Source organism: Coptis chinensis, chromosome 6 (assembly GCF_015680905.1).
Source record: "Coptis chinensis isolate HL-2020 chromosome 6, ASM1568090v1, whole genome shotgun sequence".
Taxonomy (NCBI): Eukaryota; Viridiplantae; Streptophyta; class Magnoliopsida; order Ranunculales; family Ranunculaceae; genus Coptis; species Coptis chinensis.
The window spans coordinates 75,145,322-75,151,072 of NC_141461.1; the positions used below are offsets into that span (position 1 = coordinate 75,145,322).

Here is a 5,751-nt window from a genome sequence, read left to right on the forward strand (position 1 = left end):
ACATTATATAGATAGAAATATATTTTACAACATAAGAAGAAGCAATATAGGGAAGTAAATATGAAAGTGTCTTATTTGCATAAAGAAAGAAAGAAAGGAATTTTTTGATGGATCAGACTAATAGGATTTGTGAAAAGCAGCTAGGTACAAATAGGAATACTAGGTACAGTTGTATTTGATATAATAATCAGAACGAAGATGACAAAACAAGTTTACTGTCACAAATGACATAACAACGAAGTAGACATAATACCTCTTCTCTTAATCAACAAATTCAAGCACACTCAATTGCTTTGATTAGTCAACACCTTCACTTCCAGATTGTTCACCTTTGTCTTCATTCAAGTTCAGCCTCTCCATTGAATCAACCAGCCCACAACTAGTCTTAGCCAAGACATGTGCATCATTGTAATGCATCACAACATGAACTATAGCTCGAACACGTACGCTTAAAAGGATCAGACCCCTCAAATACTTCAGAACCTAAGAACACTCCATCATAACCCAATTGCATCATCAATGCCACATCGGCAAGGGTAGCTATCCCCCCAGCTGCAAATAGCACAACAGGAAGTCTCCCCATTTGCTTCGTCTGCGCAACTAGATCATAAGATGTAGAAATCCTCTTAGCAAACGCGAAAAGTTCATCATCATCCATGTAATTAAGAACCCTTATGTCCCCATCACTGACGTCACATTCTAAATCGTCTCGACAATGTTGCCCATCCTAGAAACTTCCTACTGAATTCTAATCAAAACAGCCCTTTCTCTCACTCTACTCAATGCTTCTCCAAGCTCGCGACACCCACTAACAAAGGGTACTCTAAACTTATGCTTGTTAATATAATTCTCTTCATCTGAACATGCAAGAACTTTAATCTCATCAATATACTCAACACCAATTACTTCAAGAATCTGAGCTTCAATGAAATGCCAAACTCGGGCTTTCGCCATTACAAGAACTGAAACTACCCTCTTTATTTCCTTAATAAGAGTTGGAAAAAATAAAACTTCTGATTTGGGATTCGACGAAAGATAAATGATTGAAAGTTATAGATCGGTAACAAGCATAGAGATGTAATAAATAATATTCACCTAGAGTCCATCAACAGAGAGAAGACCGCTGAGGATGCATTCTTTGAGACCTGTCCCCAAAATAATCACATCGTACTCTTCATCCATGGTTTTTTATTTTGATTGATTGATTGAGGGTTTTTTTCTCGATCGATCGGCTTTTTCGGCTACTGCTCATGCGATAAAAGAATAAATGGAGTCTAAAGAGAGGGAGAGCGAGAAGGAGGAGACTGGAGCGTGTAGCGGCGGTGAGAGAGAGAGAGAGGAGAGACAGCAAAGTTATGTTTTATATTTCAATTTGTAACACTTCTTAAACGCTTTTTAAGCATTAGGCAATTAATTCCTGAAATTCACCAAAATAAAGTAACACTTTACAACATTGTTAATGCTCATATAGCGCTGGCAACTTACTAACGGTAAATAACCGTTGAAAAGTAAAATAGGTGCGTGTTGCAAATATCCTATTATGGTGTAGTGAGATACTTAAGAAGAACTAGAGATTGAGAAGAAGAAGAAGAAGAAGAAGAAAAAGAAGAGAGTGAAGGGCTACAAGACCACAAATCACAAGTAAATTGGCAAGTTTATTTAGAGCACTACCCCTCCTATTTATAGTTTCAAAGGAGTGAAATGAGTGGCCAAGATTACATCTTACATTTTCAATCCAAAGGTTACAAATTAATCTACTTTTCTAATGGAATTTATTTAATCTAAGTGGAGAAAGTGGGTGAATAGTAATTCCTATTACAAGATAAATAATTAAGAGTGGTTTGTGCACTTATTAAGTGGAGAAAATGGGTGATTACATAAGCTTCCACTTAATGACATCAAGATGAATAGTAATTAAAATTTTACTTTGTCTTGGTTCGGACCTGTTTTAATTCCCAGTCTAGAAAATTGATATAAACTATATACCATTGTATAGAGTTTGTTACGCTGATCGTTTTCACAGGTCACACGCCCAAAATGGAGTTCGGAGTCAAAAGATATGATTTTCTGAAGTTTCATTGATTTTCCTGCAATATTTGACCAGGGTTTATGATAAGAGCCCAAAACTGTAGTTTTAACCCTATAACAGTCATACTTTTAGACCAATTATGTGAGTAATAATTAAGAGTTAACACTGATTACGTGTTTCTATGCATTTCAGGTTTCAAAGTCCATTATGTGTAGAAATGTGTCACTTTAAGCGAGATAAAAGAGCAAAGGGTCGGTTACTAAGGAGTTCCGTGATTAAAGGCCAAGATTCAAGAAGACAAAGCCTTTCTAAAAGCCCGGTCAAAAGCTGAAAAGTCGACGCGGGCGTAAAACAAAGACAAGTCAGTAGAATTTCCGAAGGCCGTATCTTTGGACTCAGACCTCGGAATGGATCCTACCTTATGTCAAAATGACCGGCTAGGAAAGAGCTTTCCAATGGTCTAAGCCTTGATCAAATCAGAGGAGCAGAAGTGGACGAAAAGTCTGTTGAAGCCAACTGCAGTTGAAGAGGCCTTTTTGGACTGAAAGAATTGGATTTTGGGCCTGATTCTCTGGCCCAAAACATGGCTCCAAGCCCATGCACGATTTTTGGATCTGAAAGTATAAAAACCAAAGCTTAACTCTTTGTTAATGGTAGCTAATTAGACCTAAAACTATATAGAATTCTAGATCTAGTTTTCAGTAGAGTAATTAAGTTTAAGTTCCATTTTCAATTCTTGTTTTAGATTAAGTCCTTGAATCATTGTTCTTGATTGATTAGATAAATAAAATAGTTATTTTTATCAATTTCGATTTTTGGCATTTCAATTTATAGATCTAATTTTAATTCTTGTTGATTATCATTTCGTAGTTGAAGTAGATTGAAACATTGTTAGTTAAATTAGTTAAGTTAGAATTTTAATATGATGAGTAGTTATAATTCAATGGGAAATGATGGGTTGATGACTAAAGGCTAAAACCTCCATTAGAGGGGTTGATGAAGCTTTGATGAAAACTTAGTGGTATAGTGTAGTAGCGTTGTAGAATCTATTCCACTTTAGAGGGTCGTGATTCGCCATGAGAATGGGTGGACGACCTCACATGCTAGTTAGTATTTGGTAGAAATGCCATGAACACTAGGGATTAGAACTCGAAATTCTTGCCGTAAGAACGTAAGAATCGAGATACAAGAATCTATGCTAGGTTATTAAGTTGGATTCGAGGTGGATTCGATTCCCCTCTAATCCTTTATCTAGATTAAAAAACAATCATATTTCCATAGCATTCGTAGTTTAAATTCAACATAATCAATTTCATATCGTATCGTAGTATAACACCCTTCGTAAAGCTCTCACCAGACTTAAGACCGATTAATTAGACTAGAAAACATTCCATGCTAGAGAACTAGGAGTGGAACGAATTTGTTACTCCACTCTATTTCGATAGAATTGAGAGTAGAAACTTTGATAAATATAGACACGTTGAGAAGTTTTAGTTTACTTACGTTTTGAGATCATCGTTCATTTCGTAGGTAAACTATTCAATTTTATGTTTATCAAATGGCACCGCTGCCATCTTAGTTTCACTTTAGCATTGTTTTCATAGTATAATTAGTCATTTTTAAGTCCCATTAAACCCACCCACCCTTGTTTGATTCATACTGTGGTTGTCCGTTTCAGCGTTGAAAGTTCCGCAAAAATATACACGAGCGCGATCACGCTTCTAAGCGAAGCACCTACCAAAAGATCATAACAATCGAAGCGACCATACCCTAAAACACTGTAACTTCAAGTTACACGGAGCGACCACGCCTCTAAGTAAGCGCATCAGCCTCTAAGCAAAATTTTCCGTTTCTACAGTTTGTTTTGAACTTCGATTTTTAAGTTTTTCAGTGTTCTAACTTGTTATTTACACCGAACACACGTAAACAAGACGTTATTCATAAAGCCGGGCAAGGACACTATCGGGTATTCCTTTCTTCCATACCTCGCATCTCCGTTAGAGGTTTATACTAAAATATCAAGATTGTTTGGAATGTTGTCGTGTTTAGACTTAGACTTGCATGAGATTAAGATCTGGTCGGAGAAAAACACCGAACGAAATTAACCGTCAGCGTCAACAAACAAATCTATCGAGTATACCAATCACTAAACCTCTAGCTACTATTCCACCAACCACACCGGACATAATGGCTGAAGAAAGAGAGACTCCTCTCTCCGACTTTTACAAAGCCTTGGCGATAGCCCTAAATCTTGCATCGTTCTAGCAGACCCAGTGGGGGATTTTTGAATTCCCCCAAACATATTTAATTTGTTACCCGTTTTCCATGGTTTAGATCATGAAAAACCTTATCAACACATGCGTAGGATTGAACAAGTCCTTACAACATTCCATCATCCTACGGTTGGTACGGAACAAATTAAACTGAGGGTATTTCCCTTCACCTTAGCCGATAAAGGCAAATCTTTGTTAACTCGCCCGGCGCTAACTCTGTGGACTCATGGGCTAAACTTGTTCAGCTGTTTATGGAACATTTTTACCCACCCATAAAGACGGATGAGAGGCTTTCCAAGATTTATTTTTTCCGACAAAATCCTCATGAATAATTTTCTGAGGCTTGGAATCGTTTCACCGATCTGCTTATAGAGTGTCCACACCATAACCTAGCAAAAGACACGTTAGTTCGTGCCTTTTCAAAGGACTTCAACATCACCATAAAGAAGTCCTTGACATAATGAATGGGGTAGTTTCCTAAGTAAAGGAGCCTCGGAGGCTTACAAATTTTAGAAGATCAAACTAAACGTAATAACAATTGGGGGTAGTGATGATATCCCCCGCTCTGTTAGTTCTTCTTCAACAGTTAAGGCCACCGGTATGTTTGAGATGAAACCCGATCTAGAACTTAAAAATTTAATCGAATCTCTAACTAAAAAGGTTGAGGCTATTTCTGTGCAACAAAAGCCTATCCCCGTCATGAATGTTAACTCCAACCCATATAATGTCTGTTTGAGTCCCGAAAGAGCACCCTGAATCCTATTGTCCTCCTATTTATGAACAACAACAATTAGAGCAAGACAATGTTTGCTCCATTAATAGCTATCCTATTCCTAATGCCCCATGGAGACAACATCCTAACTTTAGTTGGCGAAACAATCAACAAGTTTCACCTCCAGGGTTTAATAACCAAAATGTTTGGCAAGCAAACAACTATAATCAAGCTCCACCTAGGCAAGGACAGGGGACAAAGTCGGGAAATTATAATAATTATAAAAACCAAAGCGCCCAACCATGACAAGATTTAGCACAAGGTCGGGTAATTATAATAGTTATAATACCAATAGAGGTATCGTTCGGTTAACAATAGTAACTATCACAACCCACCCATAAATAATCAACGGAGATAGTTCAAGTTGCACCACCGTGACTACTACACCATCACATCCGTGATCGTATAGATGCCTTTATAAAGGTTACCCAACAACTTTTCCAATCAATGACTCAATCAAACCAACAGATCTTACAATCCATAAATCGGGGCATACAACAGCTTAGCCCAAGAGAAAGCCCAACCAAAGGCGTGTTTCCGGATAAGCGATACCAAACCCTAAAAACAAACAAACACAAAATTTGAGGTAAATGGTAATACTAGTACTTAAACTACAATCGTAGGTGACCTTAATGCCATCACCACTCTCTCGCTCTGGAAGAGTGGTTGATAACAAA

General features: G+C 37.5%; 1 non-coding gene and 1 pseudogene across 1 annotated transcript; both read right to left on the bottom strand.

The window, feature by feature from the left end:
• Positions 1-205: 205 nt before the first annotated feature.
• LOC147494462 (pyridoxal 5'-phosphate synthase-like subunit PDX1.2 pseudogene) lies at positions 206-1,032 on the bottom strand (annotated as a pseudogene).
• A 3,557-nt stretch (positions 1,033-4,589) lies between these two features.
• Positions 4,590-4,693, bottom strand: LOC147494463 (small nucleolar RNA R71). Its single transcript, XR_015200477.1, has one exon. It is a non-coding gene; the product is annotated as a small nucleolar RNA R71 (small nucleolar RNA).
• Between the last annotated feature and the right edge of the window lie 1,058 nt (positions 4,694-5,751).